Source organism: Protopterus annectens, chromosome 5.part0 (assembly GCF_019279795.1).
Source record: "Protopterus annectens isolate FY-2018-M chromosome 5.part0, PAN1.0, whole genome shotgun sequence".
NCBI lineage: Eukaryota > Metazoa > Chordata > Ceratodontiformes > Protopteridae > Protopterus > Protopterus annectens.
Genome location: NC_056735.1, coordinates 1080599262 through 1080621586, shown reverse-complemented (window position 1 = coordinate 1080621586; position 22325 = coordinate 1080599262). Strand labels below are relative to the sequence as shown.

Genomic DNA, 22325 nt, shown 5'->3' with positions numbered 1-22325 from the left:
ACTTAAAAGTTTCCAAAGCAGTAGTCAACTCCTGCTATGTTCAGATGCTACCTGTTTTAAATTAGAATAATTGAGCCTAAACTGAGAATCTCGATTGTAGCACAAAATATGTGTATTGAATTAACATTAAGGGACAAAATCTTGGGCTCCAGCATAAATAAATCAGTGGTGGCTTTGGCACATGTGTTGTGCATTCCAGAGTTAAAGCTTTTCCATTCTGTAGTATTAAAGACTTACACATGAAAAAAGTCAGTGCTCTCTGGAAGACTGCAGAAATGAAAACGTGCTGACATAGGCAGACAAAACAAGTTTTATTTTATCGATATAATAAAAACACATTTTCCTTATTATCCAAAATGTGGCTGAAAATAGTTTATTCTAGGATAATTAACTTCCCCAGTCATCAAACCAGTAAATATAAATATACCATTATTATTTCATTTAGCATGAAAGTACTGGTGTATACATGACAAAACAAGCCATTGCACAATACTGTGAGACTGTACTGTTAGCTAGAAGGTATTGCTTTTAAACTATAGTGGTCGAAGCAAGCAAAATAAGTTTAGACACGTAACATTGAGATGAGTAGCTTTAGGATACCTGTGACTCAGAAACATAACTTCCAGTTTGAGATGTCCAGCATGTGTCTATCTTAGTGTCATGAAGAGGAAGCAGTCTAGGAGACAACTGGTACGTTAGATGGTAGTGTGCATTAGCAAGTCAGGAACCGAACAAATGGAACAGTCTGTTGTTCAGCAGCATGTTCTCATATAGTACTGGGAAATCTGAAGTTTGTTAGTTTATCCTCACATAATGCCTATAGATTCAAATTCAGCTAGTGACACCCTGACACAACTTTGTTACTGTGTACATTGGGGTTAAAAACTGGAGGAAGTGTCCTTCACTGGAGACATTATATCTACTTTTTCTCGTGCAGTTTAGGTTAATGCCACTTGCTGAAAAATGTATAGTATTAATACATAAAGTGGTAATAAAGCAAGCAAATTAACAAAAATTATTATTACAAAATTTAATAGGAAAAGGAGTTTCACCCCAGGGATCACGTCAGTCGCCCTGCTAGACAGGGGTCCAGGAAAGTAAATAATGTGGGAAGAAATAGCCAGGGAATTGTTATGGCTAGGCTTGTATAGGCCCTAGGGCTGATAGCCTAGTACCAACCTATGAACCTATGAACCTAATATGTACTGTTAGAGCGTACAAATAATGAAACCTGTATTTCAACAAAATATTCTATAAAAGCCTATCTCCATGGCAGAGGGATAGCACCATTACTGCAATCCAGGAAACCAGAGAGATAAATTCAGAAAAGTTAGATCAAGGTGTGCATTAGAGTGTTTACCTCATAATATCTTTTTGTATTCAAAAACAGCCCTACTAGAGTGCTGTGCAGAAAGATGTATAGCACTCCGGTGAGCTATCTCCATAACCATACACTGATTAGCCATGTGCCCCCCCCAAAAAAAAAAATGCCTGCAGTAAGCCATTTACATAGATTAGCTTGCCTATCCTGACCTGAACATCAGTCATGGCAGAAGTAAGTACTGTACAGCTTATTGGTCAGGTAGTGTGTGTGTGTGTGTGTGTGTGTGTGTGTGTGTGTGTGTGTGTGTGTGTGTGTGTGTGTGTGTGTGTGTGTGTGTGTGTGTGTATTTGTGTGTGCATGTCTACAGGGAGGTCATACTATGGAGTTTGTGAGGGAGTAGGTTATGGAAGTGTGTGTGTGTGTGTGTGTGTGTGTGTGTGTGTGTGTGTGTGTGTGTGTGTGTGTGTGTGTGTGTGTGTGTGCGTGTGCACATGTGCACGTGTGTGTATGAATGGATTTGTGTTTACATCAGTGCAGTTGGGTGGGGAAGGGTGTGTTTGGGCGGGGTCATACTGTCATACCTCCACACACTCAGCCTAACCAACAAAGCCTGCAACCTTCTGTTGGGGGGACCACTAACCACCAAGAATAACTCTAAAGATGTGAAACTGGGGAACACTAGCCATAAGGGATAACCTTATATGACTGCACCTTCATGGCATTTACACATGACATGGGTTGAGAGGTGAACCACCAATACTCTATATAGCATATCTTAATGGCAACTCATTAAAAATAAAATGTATCTTGGGGGAGATCACTAGAATCCATGTCTAGCTCTTACATCAGGCACCTTAACAACACAAACAAAATGGGAATTGGGGAGAAATACTGACACTAGGGCTAACTTTTACATCTTGTGCCATAAGACGATTTAAATATAATGGCGATTCTGGTGCAATACTGGATATCAGGGCTAACTCTAACATATTGTGCTATAAAGCCACTTAAATATAATGACAATTTGGATGAAACACTAAACACTGGGGATAACTCTTAGATCTCATGCCATAAGCGCACTTAAATATCATGTGGATCAGGGTAAAACACTAGACATCAGGACTCTTACATCTTGTGTCATAAGAGCACTTAAATATAGTACATCTCATGCTTTAATAGCATGTAAACACAATAAGAATGGTAGAAACATTAGCAACAGGAAAAATACTACAACAGTGTGCCTTAACGGCACTTATAATAAAAAATGAAGAAGATGTGGTTCAGGGGGACCACTAGATACCAGGGGTACTATGAATAATTAGTTATCCAATGTAACTACTGTCTGTTTATTTTAACTGTGGACTTTTTCTCCCCGGGCCTCCACTAAAAATGGATCTACATCCAGTTGGACACTCCCGGTCAACAAATGTAAATAAATAAATAAATAAATAAATAAAATTGTGTGTCTTCAAGGAACTAAAAAGGAATCTAACCCTGTTCCTGTTCAAAGGCTACAGAGGATACTAGCTTTCTGTGCCACAACTAAACATCAGGAACTTAATGTGAATAAGCAATAAGACTGACAATAAATAAATTACAAAGGAGGAGGAAAAGGCTTCAAACCCTGCATCTGTGCTACAGGAATCATCATGAGTTACAAGGGAGAGGGACAGGGCATATATAAGCATATTACTAGATAAAATTAATTGTGGGACAAAGACACACAATCAGAGAAGTATTTTACTTTGTAGTCTTATAAACTTTGTCACCATCACTAGAATAACAGCTTCTGCACTAGCATGCATTTGCTGAAGGATATGAAGTGTAAAACTTAAATGTCTGGCATTAATGACTAACTGTAATCATCTGTTATTGATGATGGCAGGAAGAAATAGGCATTGGGGACAGTCGGACAACATGGACAGGTATGGGGTATACGACTTATGTGGTGTGTGTGTGTGTGTGTGTGTGTGTGTGTGTGTGTGTGTGTGTGTGTGTGTGTGTCTGTGTGTGTGTATGTGTGTGTGTGTGGATTTCACTGTATGTGTTGAGGGAGAGAGTGAATAAATGGGGGTACCCTGCACTAGCATGATGCATAGACTGCCAGTTTAACTACCACAGGAAAGTGATGATTAGCACTATCCATAGTCAACAATGATTTAGACATGCAAATTAGCTGATAATGAGGTCTTTCCTCATTACAGCTAGTGCTTATCTAAATGCAATAATACCATACCACAGAAACAGGGCTTTTTTTTACTGCAGATGTTAACATGAGTGCCAGGGTTCTTTCTGAATGCCTGAAAGGATTTGAGTAACAGCCCAAGCACTGGAAGACCTGGGCAGGGAGGGAGAAAAATGAAGGGGCATATGGCCTGGTTAGCTCTCTCATGGAGTGGGAAGGACAGTGGGTGCTCATGGAGCACATAGACAAGTGCAATTTCTCTATTGCAGACTGGGAAAAACACTTCCAGTGCTTAGGTGGTGGGGGTTGGGCCACTTGTTGGTAAAGTATGTTGTTAAAGTGAGGGACAATCAGCATGGATAGCTCATTGCATGTCCCCCTGTAGCTCTGTAAGCTGGATGCCCATGGGGAGCAGAGTATGGTTAAGCAGTAAACTCACAGATCACTAATAGATGACATTTTCCAATCAACTTTCACCTTGTTGATGAAGAAAGAATGGACTAATTCTCAGAGATTGAGCTCATGGTTGACAGGAAGTGGGATGCAAAGAGTGTGCAAAAAATAAAATAAAATATTCTATATACTTCATTTGGTCTGTTTTCCACACTTTACAAATTATGTCCATTTGTCCATTGTCAGAGGTAATAAATTCCAAAGCACATACACCTTGATTTAATATACTTTGGTTTATTCATTCATTCATTTTCCAATACTCACTTTGTTCAGTTCCATATGCTTTAGAGCTAGATTCTTACTTGACATTCAAAAGCATAAGGCAGAGATCTAATCTTGATTGGAATGCTGGCCCATCACAGTATGCATACACACACACTTGTACCACTCACTTATCAACCATTTAGAGGATTTTCAATTCACCTACAGTATGGTTGCTGAGACATGGGAAGAAATCAAAACACATGACAAAAAACATTGGATACAGAAAAGACAGCAAACTTTGTACATAAGGTATTCCAGCCAGAAACTGAACCAGAAAATCATGCCCAGTAAGCAGTAACAATAACTACTGTACCAATGAGTTATACGATCCCCGGGATTCATGAAGCTTGCGCAAGATGCAGGCATAGCATCGGCGATCTAACACCAAATATGGCCGCCGAGTGATTCAGGTACGAGCTGTTTCCACGTACACTACCTGCGTATACGCTATGCCCGCACAGCTCCCAGCTCCTGTATGATAATCACCCCATGCGCAGCAGTATAGCATGCAAATGAAGGTATATAGCGATTCAGGAAGTGGTGCAGGTGTAGTATAAGCATGCAGAAATATAAACCGAAAAAAAATGGTTTACATTTTTCAAACATAAAATCGGAGCCATGACAGCAGAACAAACACATGTATTATGCCATTAATATATGCCAATGACTAAATATATAGCCAATGGCATAAAACAACATGCACAAAATATGAAAAAGAACATTTAATATTATGCCCACACTAAAGCGAAGTTAAAGTGCAGGGCATCGGTACGCAAAGGGGATCACAAGGAATATATAAAAATATAGAATAAAACTGCAATGAAACACATATCACGATTTCCCCATAATAGTTAATGTCAGGTATGCTACACCATACTCATGGCGCAAGAATTGCTAAGGGGCAGTGACAGCGTTATGCACAGTAGCTAGGAATTAGTAGGCAATGCCATGCAAATGAGAGGAGTAATAGTGAATCGCAGATTTCCCGCTGGTGTAAGGATGCACAAAATAGTGTAGCATTATAACACCAAGGTGAGCCCTTGAGATAAAAATGACATCAAGAGAGGGGTGTGTCGCCATTGCTGTAAGCACATTGGAGCATTGCTAACCCAGTTTGCCTGTTGCTAAGCAAAGCTGCAGGATAGGGGTGTGTTGAAGTAGCCATAGCTTTGCTTAACTGAGAGCACAAAAGGTAACCGAATGTGCATGTGAACATGGATGAAAACGCACTGCAAACCCAGTAAACGGCTGTGCACGGTGTGCAACAGAGTGGAAACAGGAGGGATACGGAAAAAGATAAGGAAATGCTGCAGCATGGAAATAGGAGTACAAATGAGTAATTAACACCTAGGAATCCACAGTGGGCCATTGACAACAGCTAACAAGGCTGCTAGCAGCTACCTGCAGAACAGGAAAGGGGAGGTTCTGTACTGCATAGAAAACAGAACTGTCACAGCAGAACAAAGCAAAATTGACATAGATCAGCTGCATAGCACATTTTGCAACACATTCCTGGGTAGGGAAAGTACAAAACAAGGAAAGCCAGCAGCTGGATGCAGGCCTGTCAATGGGAGGGGATTCGGGTTGAAAAGTGAATTAAAGGGCAACAGATAAATCACGGCAGGCAAGCCAAATTCAACACCAAAAGCCCCACAATTGCAGTACTCACTGTAAAACCCATAATTAAGTTACTCTGCAGCTGTAATTGCACATACATACCCAATGACATCAGCAGCATCCAGAGCACAATAGTATAAAGTGTGAAAGCACCTCACACACACTTGTGTATTCCCATACACTCTGCACCATTGGTGTAAACAGATGGGGAACTTTTAAAATGTACATGTTAGGGGCTGCCACAGCTTTGATTCACCAGCATGTGTTGGAGACTGAAGGTGATGTGGAGGATGATGCTGACAACCAACTCAGGCACTGGAGGAGAAGAGTGTTCAGACCCAGGGTAACCTACCAGGGGCTAAATGATCTGGAAATAGTAGAGCATTACAGGGTAGACAGGGACACCATACAGCAACTTGTTGAGCTGTGCCGGCCACGCCTCAGAGCCAAAAATAACAGAGGGGGAACCCATCCCAGTGGACACTAAGGTATGTGTAAGCTTGAGAATACTAGCCACAGGTACCTTTCAAAGGCCAACTGGGGATATCCTGGGGGTCTCACAGGCATCAGCATTCAGGGTACTCTACCAGTTCCTGGATGCTATGCTACCACATGCCAATGAGTACATATACTTCCCCCGAATGCAGGAGGAGTTGGCCAGCAATATGCGTCTCTTCCACCATGTGGCAGAATACATGGAGGTATTGGGTGCAATAGACTGCACGCACATGCACATCAAGTCCCCACCCGGTGTGCAGGGTAGGCTCTACATAAACTGCAAGGGATACCCCTCCATCAACTGCCAGATCATGTGCAATGCCCAGGGCATTATCATGGATGTGTGTGCTGGCAGCCCTGGAAGCTATCACGACTCCCACATCTGGCATGCCTCACAGCTGTATCAGGTATTGGCCAGGGGGGACATCCCATATGGCCACCTGGTGGGGGATGCTGGCTATGCACTGGAACCTTGGATGATGACTTCCATCAGAAATGCACACACACCCATGCAAGAATGCCATAATGAGGCACACGCACAAACCAGAATCATCATAGAGCATGTGTTTGGGATGCTGAAATCACGTTTTTGTTGCTTGGACATATCTGGTGGAGCCTTGCAGTACTCTCCAGGCATGTGTGCCCACATCTTCATAGTATGTGCCATGCTACACAATATGATCCTGTGGAAACAGCTGCAGCAGGGACAGAATGGTGAAGGCCCTCACAGCCCACTACCATTGCCAAGGGTCACACAGGCACAGAGGTACTCAAACCAGGAACACCCTGAGCCAGCCCCAGTAGGCAGATGGAGGCATGCCCAGTATGCCCATGCCTTGGCAAAAAGGGAATGTATAGCACACACACTGACAGTATAGGCACCTATGGACTGACACCCTTCTCCACCTGCACACACAGTAAACATGGATGGCACATACACACAAGACCACCTGTAAATTGTCATGTATAGGTGGTCTACTGTGTGCATCCTATATAGGCAGCCCTCAACTATTGCACGCTCAACCGCTATTGGCACAAGGTAAGTCAACACCTGAACAGTAAATTAAGCTATCAGCATGTGCTGATACTGTATGTATAGGTTCATAGGTACATAGGTAGGTACTTCGCTAACCACCCGAGGCCATTCATATGGCTAGCCAAAATGTGTCAGCTGTCGTAACCCCATTGATTAACTAACTGCCACACTGTGGAGCAGAGCCAATTGTGGGATCCCTGGGGTGTACCCACTATTCCCCATCCACTCTGCAAGGTTTCCCTGGAGTATTAGTGGGGGGCTCCGTATAATGTAATCAGGGGTGTAGTTCCAAAGCATAGGGAGTACCTGTGCCAGGAATCTGTCACTCCAGTATCTTCCAGTTATGGTTGTGGCAAGGTTTAGCTCTTTACAGTGTGTGGCTCACTGTGACATGGATTCCCATAGGTGGAGCATATCCATTAAGCCTGACTTGGACATGGCACTGTTGGGCAGGAAAGATCATCTCTGAGTAAATGAGATGCCACTGAGTAATGCAAGAGTTCATGCAGTCTGGCAGCATAGGACACATGTCTGAGGCCAGTAATGCTCTTGGCGAGGTATGTTCGTGGACCCTCCAGCTGTTTGATGTGTCTTCTGAGGTACATCCCAAATGGGTTATCATACTCGATGATGGGATTGATGAGTGATGAGTAAAGGGGCACAATAACCTCAGTATGTCTAGATGCGAACCCTTAAGTAGTCAGATGGCCTACATAGAAGGATATCCTAATTACTTTGGAGATATGATTGTCAAAGGAGAGATCACTATCTAATGTAGTCCCCACATACCCATTACCTCATCTGTATTAAAGTGGCTGCCATTCATGTGTTAATATGTGGGTGTTTAGTTTTCCCAACATGGAATGACCATGCAGTTCATGGCCTTTAGCTGGAGGCCATGACTGTGACACCCTGTGTTGGTCTATGTGAGGCCCCTTGAAGAACGTCTGTGACAGCTGGACTGTCAATTATGGCTCCCAGTTTGCAGTAATCACCAAACACGGTCTGCTGTAGTCCACCTGCGTTTGTCTGTACCTCTGAGAAGTATATGGCAAACAGTAGGGGTCCCAGGACTGAGTCCTGTGGGACACCAGTTGTGACTGGTTAAGAGTTGGACCTGGAGGCTGCTAGGCTTACCATGTGGGTTCTGTGTGTAAGCCTGTTGGCAACCCAACCTGTGATGTATGGGTGTATGCACTGGCTGGTGAGTTTATAAACAATACCTGAGGGGGAATGGTGTCATAATCCTTGGCAAGGTCCAGGTAGTATGTGTGAACTAGGACACCCCATATCTAAAGTCTAGGTGACTGTAAGACATCAAACAGGTTCAGTAGGTATGATCTGCACTCAATCAAGCAGACCTGGGTTGGATCGAGTGTCTGGAGGTTCCCAATGTCTCTGTTAATGAGTTCCATGATGATGCGCTCCATAGCCTTGCAGACCAGGCTAGTCAGGCTTATACAGCAATAGTTCCTGGGGTCCATTGTGGCGCCATTTTTGTGGAGTGGGAAAACTGTTGCTGTGTGCCACTTTGTGGGTATGTAGCCTGTAGAGAGGCTGGGTTTGAACAGTGTGTTTAGGTGAAGGGTTAGTTCATTTGGAGCTCTTGTACGATACAGCCTGGGACACTGTCCGGTTCCATTGAGGCTGTATTTGTGGCTTTGGATAGGGCCGTTTTAACCTGTTTGTCGGTGATTGCCGGGGCCGTACATTTTTCTGGCATGGTTAAGGGCCATTTAGGGGTTGAGAGAGGTGTGAAGTTTGCACTGAACCTGTCTGCCAAAACGTTGGCAATATCAGTCGGTTCAGTGTATTTTGTGCCAGTCTGCACCAACTCAGAGCAGATCTGAGAGATCCCACTTAGGTTCTTGACATAGCTAAAGAACGCTTTGTGGTCGTCTGTAGGGTCCTTGGGAAATTGTCTTTTGAAGCTAGCCTTGGATGATTTTGTGAGGGATTGTAGTTTCTTGCTGATACTGATTAGGGATGTCTGTCCTTCTAGGGATTTCACTCTTATCTGTACTAGTTACCTCCTACTATTGTATTGCCTGTGTATAGCAGGGGTCCACCAGACCAGTTTCCTGTTCTTGAAGGAGTGAGTCTAGGTTTGACTTGGGATAGCATGATCTATGCATTCCTGCAGATGATCACAGAGTGCCTTTGTATAGGTTTCAGCATCTTGGACAGCATTGTCCATTGGTGGGGGGCTGTGAACTGTTCCACCTCGGGCATAAGCAACGTGAAGTCTGCTTTGGAAAAGATTTTCATGGTGGTTTCATTGTTTGGGGTTGTGGGCAGAATGTGAATATCCAGAGTGATTAGTCTATGGTCTGATCTAACCAGCAAGGGGTTGACATCGGGTGTGGAACACCGGTCGCCCATGTTGGTGATGACAAGGTCCAATATGTTGTTCCCTCTGGTGGGGGTGTAGACCAGTTGTCCCAGGGCATTTGAGTCAAGAAATTCTAGGAAGCGCTGGGCAAGACAGTTAGTACTTGAGTAGTTCTCCCAGTTAATGTTTGGGTAGATGAAATCACCCAGTATTAGGGTGTTTGGTAGGACCCGCATATTTCCCAGTGTCCCGGGAAATGCGGAATGTGGGTCTTGGGTCATAGTGGGTGATCTGTAGCAAGCTACAATTTGGATTGCAGTGTTGCCCATTGTCAGTTGCACTTGGATGATCTCTGATGCATTGTGCTGTGCCACTGACCTGGAGGTGTGAGTATCCTTGATGAATATGGATACACCTCTGCCTTTTGTGCTCTGGTCCGGGTTCTGTGGCCGAAAGGTGTGGTATATGTTATAGCCTGGTGATGCTGGAGTGCTCTCTGGAGCCTTAAACTGGGTGTCTGTTACTGCACAGATATGTTCTCCATACTGAGGAGTGCCTCGAGTGTGTGCAATTTGAGGTTTAGACTTCTGGCTTTGAGTAGCAATACCCTCAGCTTCTGGTTACTTGTGCTATGTACGGTGGTGGGTTTGTCTTATGAGACATGTCTAAAAGTCCACCTTGCCTAATATCCACCTCTCTACTATTGCTTGCAAGCAATGACAGCTGTGCATGTGTACATGTTATGCAAATGTGTACTGACCCCTGTTACAGGGCTGTGCCAAATGGCTATGTGCACACCTACATAGAGTGGATATTGACAGTAAAGACACACTGGTTGAACGTTTAGATTTGAGTAGCCTAACCTCTCATTGCCAGACTAACAGCTGCTTGAAAATATGTTGACAGTACTGGTAATGAAACAGGGTGCATATCATCTTTAACTCCCGTGTGACATCTGCAGTAGGAGTGTAAGATGTAGGAAACTGCTGCCCATGTGTAATAGCTGCTTCATAGGTGATGGCGTACACTATCTGATTATATCCTGATCATGTCGATAGTGGCAGCAGAGTCTATTGATATTTGACTCTCTATGGGGAGTGGGTGTCTGTGCCCAACAGAGCTCATGGTTCTGATGGGTATGTGGGTATATACCCAGACAAGGATACAGCCCTGTTCACACTTGCATCATCTGTAATCAAATATCAGGATGTGATGTGGCCCTCACAGGGGGGTTACTACTAAAGGTAGCTACCTTGTTCCTGTAATAGCTAGTGTTGCCACATGCATAACACAAATATTTACATGTGAGCATCACTGTCTAAAACATCTTCATAAACAGTAAGTATACTAAATACAGTATGTGGCACTTGTAGTACTGAATGCTCATACAGGCATGTCCACTAGTCAGCTACTGGTGTTTACTAATGTCAGCTTTGTGTAAGTGGCCATCCTGGGGGAACGCAATCTCTATGCCATGTACACTGCCAAACCTGCCTAACACCACACCCCACACATTTTCTGGGATGCAGCTACAGGGGTGATCTTGGAGGCAGTCCATACTACATCCATGACTGGACTAGACAGTCAAGAGGTGTAGGTTAACACATGCATCTCATCACCACAACCAACACATACCCTTACCAGAACACAGTAAGGACACACACATATTCCACCAGATATCACGCACATCCACAGAGGCCTCTAAGTATCTGGCCAAGCAAGAGGCCTCCCAAGTTGGAATAGACAGACAATAGAATACAAAGACTGTGTGGCATAGTTTGCATAATTGTGTCACACCTCAGAACACGTGGCCGGAAACATGGCCAACAGTACTCATTTGTGAATGCAAACCCTAGCACTATGTTACACACCAAGCTATACAAGGGCAAATATACTGTCAACTGCCTGTCTGCCATGATTAGCCACATACCCATACACTCTGACCACCTTTAGAACTATACACATGTCTCTGGCATATGCTATGTTGTTGTGCAGGACCTGTGATGCAGTAGCCTGGACTGCATGGAAACACATGTAGGAACTGGCAGGTCTTGTAGCCCATGCAGGTATGTCCCAAGTCCTGGGTAGCATTCTGTCAGTGGCCAGAATGAAGCAGCAGTACAGGGACAAGGATTGTATTCCACAATCGTGACATGTACTGGTGTAATTCAAAGAGTAAACAGCATCTCTCTGCCTGGGATAACATGGTTGACAGACCATGATGCTTTGCCAGACAGGGTCTGCACCTGTCACCACTGAGAATTTGGATACTGGCAACTGCCCATGCTTCCCCTATAGTGCCCTCATCATGCCAGGTTCAAGTGAAAGTCCACTGGTGCAACAGGGACAGCCAAGAAATAAACTATGGGTCTTGCTACTCAATGATACAAATCAGGTACTCAATATGGACTCACTTACAGCAATCTGAAACATGGAGAATATATCTGTGCAGTGACTGAGATATGGTTCAACAGTTTGGAGAGCACCCCTGCATGACCATGTTATAACACATACCTCACCTCTTGGCCAACATCCTTTATTGGAACACATGGGCCACAGGTGTGTCCAACTTCCTGAAGGATATGTACACCCCCACGCAAATTGCACCTGCACAACGTAAGATGCATTATGCTGAGCAACTACCTTTGTGCCAAAGTGTAATCCAAATTGCACCTTGTGACAGATCATCCACCATGCCTCAGAAATCCCAACTGTCATTGTGCTGTAATGAGGAATACTAGTGTTGAGACAGGAATCCATAATCATGGCCACTCAGCTATCCCATTATGAACCGGGAAGACTCATCATGTACCAACACATGTGCTCAATGCATGCTGGATGTCATCAACACCAATGACCTGGATCACCATAGTCACACCAACAGGGCTAACAGTATGCCACACATGGTCAGTCTTCAAAGCCAATGTTATGCTCCTTAAGAGCAAAGTGGTGACTGTCATGGCACCCATGCAGATGTACAATGCATGTGCAAATGCTGGGCCCTACACAAATGCACTTTAGGCACTCACATATGTGCAGTGATCGTGCCACAGAAACAGAAACAGGTTTCAAACAAACACAAACATGAAGGCAAACTGGTGGTACCCTGCCTTAAACTGTACCACAGAAGGTAGTAACTGTTGGAAGAGTCAACACACATGAGTGGAAGTTGATCCATGGTCAGCCTCAGTTAGATGCAGATAAACCATATAATGCCACGCAAAGCTACTGTGAAACTAATCATCCACATATTATGAGGCCAAACACAGAGGATTCCATAGCTGTGTCATGAAACATAATGGCAACAACAAGACCTGCTGTGCTTCACAGCACTATGGCATGAGAAGTACTGCACCTATGGAAATAGCACCTGTTCAGCCAGATAGGGTCTTGGATAACATAAACACACTGCCCCCCCCAACAGGTATACATTCATATATCCATGTACATTACAGAGCCCCTGTAATAACAACTATGCAGGTGCAATCTGCACTCTCTAATGCCATACGTACAGGCTGCATGGGACCTGTCCACATTCCAGGTTATATCCTACACAAATGTCAAAACAATCTGCTCCCCACATAAACATTGCGTACAACCATAGTTTCATGCCAGGCTGTGTACACACTGAATGGTGCACAGCAACAGTCATCCGTTAATGCTGTCAATATCTGAGGGACCCTGGTATGTGTACAGCTGATCTGGTTACAAACAGTGGTATCATTGCATTGCATAACACAAAATGCAACTGTATCAGTACATGTACAGTTGTTGTAGGGCTAGGTACAGTCCACCAGTCAAAGGTTACTTGGTGTTGTACCATTACATGTCATACCACATGTATGGATGTGTGTTGGTGGTCTGAGGACATGGTGGTGTCTGAGAACTACATCCTAGAATGCAGCTTTTGACACTGTGACTTGCACCTGGCTCCTCTGTGATGACTTATGTTGGAGTACTGGTCTGTACATGTGAGTAGCTATTGTGAATGTGGGGACACCACCACCTGGAGTGGTACGTACCAGTGTTATGGCCCACATGTCTGGTTCTGAATTATATAGTGGTAGTGCTATTGTGCACTACAGAGCCTTTAGCCAGGTGTTCCTCACTGCACAGATGTCAGTATTCCCCATTGTACGTTCAACAGTGAGCAGCTGTGATTACAACAGCAACACATCTAGCACTGGTTTGCAAAAGCACACAAAGCAATTGTCGTCTAGGTGTCAGGGTGTTATCCTGTATTTAGGTCATTTACCTCGGAATGGCACTATATGGGCAAATGCAAACGAGGTATTATCACCACCCCCTTGAATCATGGATGCATGTGATCTGTGACAAAGGCTTGTCTTCTGTCAGTCATGTCATCTCAGACTGACAGACACTGGACAACCTCATAATTACAGCAGGACATTGGCTCATTGTGCTGGTCAAGCAGTTGCCATTCCTAGCATGAAATCACTGCGAGTGTTAGTATTGTGCTTGGTATAGACTGATATATCTAAGGTGACGGACAGCAGCAGATGTTGTGTAGATGACCAGTGTCAGATACAAGTAGTGCAGCATTCCTGCCTACAATGACAACTACTAACACCAGAGTTCATTACAACATGTTCTGTACATTTAACTGTATGAGCATGGCTACTGTGGCCTTCCGTGTTTAGAATCAGAGTGCATCCCAAACAGCCCTGTGCTACTAAGTATATGAGCATGCCCAGTATAACCTTGTGTATCTGGACTCATAGTGCATTCCAAACAGCCCTGTGCTACTAAGTGTGTGAACATGCCCACTGACACTTTGTATAAGTTATGTGCTTCTATGTGTATGAGCATGACCATTATAACCCTGTATAGTGATAGTAGTCATCCATTCCACAGAAGGGCATACTCCTGTTCAGGATGGACTCCTACGTTAAACACACAGGTTCACAGCTATGTACATATTAACTGTCAGCATCTCTGTTCATGTCCGCAATCCTAGAAGGCCATGATGACTGCCTTGGAATGTGTAATCTCTGTGGCGCAACACATAACTGCATAGTACTGTAATAGTGATCTGTAGATAAGCATGTGTTCTGATCCCATCACTGGCGTGTGTGTGTGTCCGTCTGCCTGTGGACAGAACAATGCTTTTTAGAGTACTCCCACTCTTTACAATTCCTATACTCAACTTTAGCAAGGATGATGATGTCACCCACCTAGGAATACACCTCTGGGATTGCTGTGACCCAGTAATCTTTATAGCACGTTCTGTAGCTGTGTAATGCTGTAGTGTGATAAAGTAGTTAGGTCGGTGTTCAAATCTCAGACATGCCAAGTGTGTGTGTGTGTGTGTGTGTGTGTGTGTGTGTGTGTGTGTGTGTGTGTGTGTGTGTGTGTGTCTGCCGGTGGACAGAACAATGCTTTTTAGAGTACTCACACTCTGTACAATTCCTATACTCAACTTTGGCAAGGCTGATGATGTCATCCACCTAGGAATACACCTCTGAGATTGCTGTGACCCAATAATCTCGATAGTGCGTTCTGTAACTGCGTAATGCTGTAGTGTGATAAAGTAGTTAGATTGGTGTTCTAATCCCAGACATGCCAAGCATGTGTGTGTGTCTGTTTGCCGGTGGACAGAACAATGCTTTTTAGAGTACTCACACTCCGTACAATTCCTATACTCAACTTTGGAAAGGCTGATGATGTCACCCACCTAGGAATACACCTCTGGGATTGCTGTGACCCAGTAATCTCGATAGCACATTCTGTAACTTTTTAATGCTGTAGTGTGATAAAGTAGTTAGGTCGGTGTTCTAATCCCAGACATGCCAAGTGTGTGTGTGTGTGTGTATGTGTGTGTGTGTGTGTGTGTGTGTGTGTGTGTGTGTGTGTGTGTGTGTGTGTCTGTGTGTGTGTCTGTGTGTGTGTGTGTGTGTGCGTCCATCTGCCAGTGGACAGAAAAATGCTTTTTAGAGCACTCACATGCCGTACAATTCCTATAGTCAACTTTGTCAAGGCTGATGATGTCACCCACCTAGGAATACACCTCTGGGATTGCTGTGACCCAGTAATCTCGCTAGCGCATTCTGTAACTGCGTAATGCTGTACTGTGTTAAAGTAGTCAGGTAGGGGTTCTATTACAAGGCAGGTGTGTATTTGTCAGTCATACCCTATGTGTTGGAGGCTGTGAGTGTCTAGCCACTGGATGTGTTGAGGAGGGTGTTTTGTAGTTTCCCTATATAGTGGCCATATAAGTCACAATCAGCCAAGAGACTGGGTTTGCAAGACATACCTATACATGACAATAGGCCTGGTGAGTAAAGTCAGCAACCCTAATATTACCCAGAATACAGTCTGTGCCCATGTGTCGGACAGAAATACACTTGCCCTGGGATTAACACCAGTACATAATACAGGAGCTGCTGGTGTTTACCTTTTCATTCCTTTCTAATGCTTTGGTGTCATGAGGTTTCTTCTTGGGATATATAATCTATATCTATGTATGTGCATGTATATATATATATATATATATATATATATATATAGATAGTAAACACACATACATCTGTGCTGGATGATATGTTCATGATAACAACCAATGTCTGTATCTCTGCCATGGCTTAGTGGTAAAGCACATCGGCAGTGGTGTGCAGGGTCCTGGTTTCGAGCCTTGCAGAGGCCGGTTATCTTGTTGCTGGGCAGAACAAGGGCCGTTGGATACTGAGTGAGTAAGGCACTTTTAAGCTGTTGTGAGCAGGTGTGTGCGGATTTGCGCAATGGTAAGCAGCGATTAGTTTAAGGGAAGCTCAGTATGGGACATGTAGCTATGCATTAGCAGGCAATCCTATGCAAATGAGGTGAAGGATAGTGAATCCCAGTTTTCCCCAGGGTGTGAGGCATTTCCCAAGTGTGTAAGAGTATAGATAGCCAGGTGCAAGACTTGGATATAAGTGGCATCATGGGGAGTGTGTCAGGCATACTGTAAGTGGATTGGAGCCCTGTGGCTCGGGATTGTGCTCAGCTTAGCACGGCTAAGCTATAGGTGTGTCTAAACCTGCCTAGGGCAATCAGAAGGGGTAACATCAGTAGGAAAGCAATCAAGGAGAACTAGCTGAGCTGACAGGTATCAGGATCAGCCAGTTACAGAGGCAGCAGACTAGCCCAGCCCAGAACACTACTATAAACTAAGCAAACACCTTCCCCTCTGGTTTTTCCACACTCTACACCACCAGTGTATACAAGTGGGGAAATTTTATCAAACAAACCTACAAAATGAGAAGGCAACATAGAACAACATGTGCAAGAGGCTGAGGGTGGTGAGGATGTGAATGCTGCTGAACAACCCACAGTGAGGAGACAGAGAAGAATGTACAGACTCAGGGTATCTTACCAGGGGCTACATGAGCTGGAGATAGTGGAGTGCTAGAGGGTGGACAGAGACCTCCTACAGCAAATTGTTGAGCTGTGCCGGCCACACCTGACACATCAAACTGGCCGAAGGAAACCCATCCCAATGGATACCAAGGTATGTGTAGGCCTAGGTATACTAGCCACAGGTACCTCCCAAAGCACAACTGGGGATATCATGGGGATCTCAAAGGTATCAGCATCCAGAGTATTCCACCAGTTCCTGGATGCCATGTCAGTACATGCCAGTGAGCACGTATGTGAGGTGTTGACCAGCAATATGCGTCTTTTCCACCAAATAGACAGACCCTGGGGTAGTGGGTGCTATAGACTGCACGCACATATGCATCAAAGCACCACCTGGTGAGCAGGGTAGGGCCTACATCAACTGCAGGGGCATCCCCTCCATCAAGTGCCGGGTCATATGTGATGCCCAGGGCATTATAATGAATGTGTGTGCTGGTTGCCCTGGAAGCTATGACGATTCTGAAATATGGCATTTGATGCAGCTGTACCACAGATTTGCCAATATGGACATCCTCTATGGTCACCTAGTGGGGGATACTGGGTACCCACTGGAGCCATGGCTGATGACACCCATCAGAAATGCACACACGCCTGAACAACAACGCCATAATGAGGCACACGCACAGATGAAACATATAATAGAGCATGTGTTTGGGATGCTCAGGACACGGTTCCGGTGTCTGGACACATCCGGTGGAGCCTTGCAGTATTCACCAGCTACATGCACCCAAATTGTTATGGTATGTGCTATGCTACACAATATGATCCTGCGGAAACAGCTGCAGCAGGAACAGCATGGGGCAGGGCCACACAGCCCCCCACCAATGCCAAGGCCTGTACAGGCACAGGGTGACTCAGAGGGAGAACAACTTGAGCCTGACCCAGTAGGCAGAAGGAGGCATGCCCAGTATGACCTGGTCTTGACAAAGAGGCAACACATAGCATATGCACTGACACAGTAGGGACCCAGGGAATGACACCTTCTCTGACTCACACAGACAGTAAAAGGGATGCCAAACATGACACTACCTGTGCTCAACCATGTATAGGGAGTGTACTATGTGCATCTGACATAGGCAACCCTCCAGCACCATCCTCACATCTGGCACACCCTCAGGGTAAGTCAATCAACTTACCAAGTGCCAAATGGAGTAGAATGGGTTGTTACCTGTAGCTATGGTATGGATGTAAGCATGCAAGGGAATTGGGAGGCTGAATGTTAAGGCAGCAGACAGTAGACACCCATAGTGGCACTATGACATCTGTAACACATACTGGAGTCACCATAGTAGCCAGTACTACACAGGGTGACAAAACCAAGTACAGGTAATGGGCTGAGCGACATGTGTGTCCATAAGACCCATACAAGTCTCAGCCAGCAGGACAGGTGTAGACAGACACAAACAAATGCTGTATTATGGCCTCTGACTGTGCCCTATGGGTAACCTTTCCCCCAGTCCCACACAGACAGACTACAGCAGGGCAGTCAGTTGAATGTAAGTTGTGAAGGCTAGGAAGTCAGACACTAATACGTTGGTAATTAAAGCTAAGATCTGTAGTACACTGGTATGCCTCTAGCCAGCTCAATAGGTAAGACTACACACTGAAATGGAGTACCTGACATACCAACACAGTCCTAGAAAATGTGTACAGGTGTCACGTGTGCCCTCCATCCAATGTACACTTATAGCAACAGTCAGGTGTGCCCCCCCCACTCCTGTGTAGGAATGTAGATACAGTCAGGTGCCCCCCCCGCTATGCAGACATGTAGCAACAGTCAATGCCAAATGACTGATGGATACCCTGCAGACTCAGCATGCTACCTGTCAGTGTACAACACAAAGGTCGGCACCGCAGTACAAACTACCTGGACTTATTCCACACATGCAATACAGATGGCCATACTGGGCATGCTCACACACTTGAAGGTATGAAGGCAATGTCAGTCAGCAACATACTGAAAGGTCATACTGGGCATGCTCACACACTTAAACACATGAAGGCCATGTCTGCAAACACCACTGGCCCAGACATATCTGGCAGTCACAGTTCTTAGTGCAAACACATGTCAGTATGCACCACCCCTGCCTTGCACACACAGTGGATAGGAATACAGGCATATATGTAAGGACAACACACTATAATAAGCCAAAGGTAGATGGACATAGATGTGCAGAAAAGGGTGACCATGACAATGAGCCATCCGGGCCTGTCACACCCAGCACACAGCCAAAGGGCCCCAAACACATGAGGTGCAGATGTCATTCACTGCAGATACTAGCCACCAGTATCTGCTAGCATGACAGACTATGTGGTGCATGTGCCAGCTGTGCAACATGACTGTACAAGGAAGTAGTCATCTAGTAGCTGTATAAATGTACCTGTGACATATGACCCCTTGTGTGCCCGCATGTAGCATGTCAACCCCTACCTGAATGGGTTATGGACCATGCATGCACTGCCCTCCCCATAGCAGTATTATGACAAGCCTGCTGAGGTCATCCAATGTGAAATATACCTTTGGGAGAGCTGTAGATCAGTAATCTCCATGGCGCGTCCCATTACTGCATACTGCTGTAGTGATAAACTAGTTAGGTAGTAGTTCTAACCCCAGACTTGCCAATTGTGTGTGTGATTGTGTGCGTGTCTGTCTGTCTCAGACTGTGTAGACAGAAATGCTTTTTAGGCTACTCACAGTCCATACAATTCATATACTCAACTTTGGCAAGGCTGCTGATGTCACCCACCTAGAAATACACCTCTCGGACTGCTTTAACCCATTAATCTCGGTAGCGCATTCGGTAACTGCATAATGCTGTAGTGTGTTAAAGTAGTTAGGTAGGTGTTCTATTCCAAGGCACAGCAGGTGTGTGTGTTTGTCAGTCACATCCTGTGTGTTGGTGGCTGTGAGTGTCTAGCCACTGGATGTGTTGGGGAGCATGTTTTGTAGTTTCCTATATAGTGGCCATATATTTCACAATCAGCCGAGTGACTGGGTTGGTGAGACATACCCATACATTTGGCAATAGGCCAGGTGAGTAACGTCAGCAACCCTATTATTACCCAGACTACAGTCTAAACCCATGTGTCAGACAGGACACTTGCCTTGGGATTAACACCAGTACATAATACAGGAGTTGCAGGTGTTTTCCTTTTCATTCTTTTCTAATGCTTTGGTGTCACAAGGTTTGTTCTTGGGATATATAATCTATATCTAGCTACATACATATATATATATATATATATATATATATATATATATATATATATATATATATATATATATAATCTATATCTATATATGTATGTATGCATATATATATATATATATATATATATATATATATATATGTTGTGTCTTTCAGCTTTTCCTGGTTAGGAGTCGCCACAGCAGAACTCTGGTCCACTAATGACTGGTAGTTGATTTTTACGTGCCGAGTTACCAGCCCTAATGCACAACCTTCAACGAAGGTACATCCATTCACGCATGTCTCCACACAGAAGATGCTCTAGCTAAGAATCGAACCAGACAGCGTCTTACTGTGAGGCGACAACGCTACTGCAGCACCACCACCGCGGGTACATATATATATATAGACATTAACGCACATACATCTACATAATTGAATACATGTGCTATACTGTTGAATGGGTACATTTCCGTTATCGGGGCAACACTATTAATGCAATCATTCAGGTGTAATGCAGCTCATTAACATGCCTGTTGAGCATATGTCGGTATAAAATGCTTGTGTTAATAATTAAATGTTTAGCCAAGTGACTAGTCTAATTTTACACACATCTGCCTGACAGACGTGTTAAGGTACTGCATTACAGCGGAGCGAACGATTTAAAGTGTTGCCCCGGTAAGTCGCACAGATAGGAAATCAGTAATAAGGAAATACTTGCAAATAACATGACATTCCTTTCTTCTGTTAATTAGGCATGACATGGTGATATGTACACTGCATGAAATGCCTAACATGAAGTAACTGCCTGTGCTTACATTTTACAAAGACATAGTCATGCTGACCATTTGTAATCAGAAAGTTTCAGTCTTCTGTGAGGCCTTTCAAATGATGATTAAAAGACAGTGAAATTGCTATGTATATGTTTTCTGTGACGGGCTTACAAGACACAAGTTGTTAAGATTAGGCTTCAACTTGGATTAATTATGTAAAAGCCTTGTACTTTAGCAACAGATGTATACACCGTGAACACAGTTATTTCCGGGCTCAGCGATGCCTTCCTAAATCCATGCCTAATACTCTTAACAAACAAATGATCATTGTTTACTGATTGTAATCACATCCTCGTGGCTTAAAGAAGCCGAGTTAGTATAATTAGAGATGTTGAGGATGGGTATTTGACAATGAAAATGTTTTCTACAATGCCTGCTTTCCCTATAATGGCTAGACTGCTGTAATAGTAGGCCTTTGTCTTTGTTTATGCACGATGCTGCTTTCGGGCAAACACTTTCAATGCGGGTGCTCAGCTCTGACTCCAACCTCAAGCCATGTGGTTTGGATGTTAATGTTAACAGTTGTGTGTAAATCAGTTAACTGGATAAAATGTAAACACAAACTGAGAACAACTGTAACTTCTACATTTTACACACACATGTTGACTAACACAAATATGCAGTTTGACACTGAATTCTGAGGTCAGCAACCACATTAACAGTGTTGCCCCGTCAACGGAAATGTACCCCTGTGCAAATGCACTTAAACATGCTTACTGGTGTTTAGATATGTTTACTACTGCATATTTGTGCTTACACCTGCTTAATAGTAACTTATTCATTATGTCACTAACACTAAGATTGAATGACATTAATTACACATTTCATGCAGTACTCCAGTTCACATGTACATGTTCTTATGTGGGTTGTACAGCAATACGATGTATAAATATGTTTATATACACATTCCACATGGTAAATGATATGTGCTAGTGTGGGACTCGGACCGTGAATGTCTGTCCATTAGGCGAATGCTCTGACCAATACACTATTGCTGTGCTGCTTCAGTTGCATATATACCCATATACCCATGTCTCCTACTTCCCCAATCACCCACCCCAACTCTTCACTAACACTGCAGTCATCCATTCTCCAGTTGGAGTCACGGTGTATCCACACCAGCACACATTGGCCACTCCCTACCCCTCTAGACCCATCCCATCGGTTGACTCACTACAC

The 22325-nt window shown here is 44.2% G+C and overlaps 1 protein-coding gene across 2 annotated transcripts in view; it reads right to left on the bottom strand.

Moving 5' to 3' along the window:
* The window catches only part of TMEM182 (transmembrane protein 182), a 271618-nt gene that overhangs the window by 57660 nt on the left and 191633 nt on the right, over nt 1–22325 (bottom strand). The gene's annotated exons all lie outside the window — the stretch shown is intronic.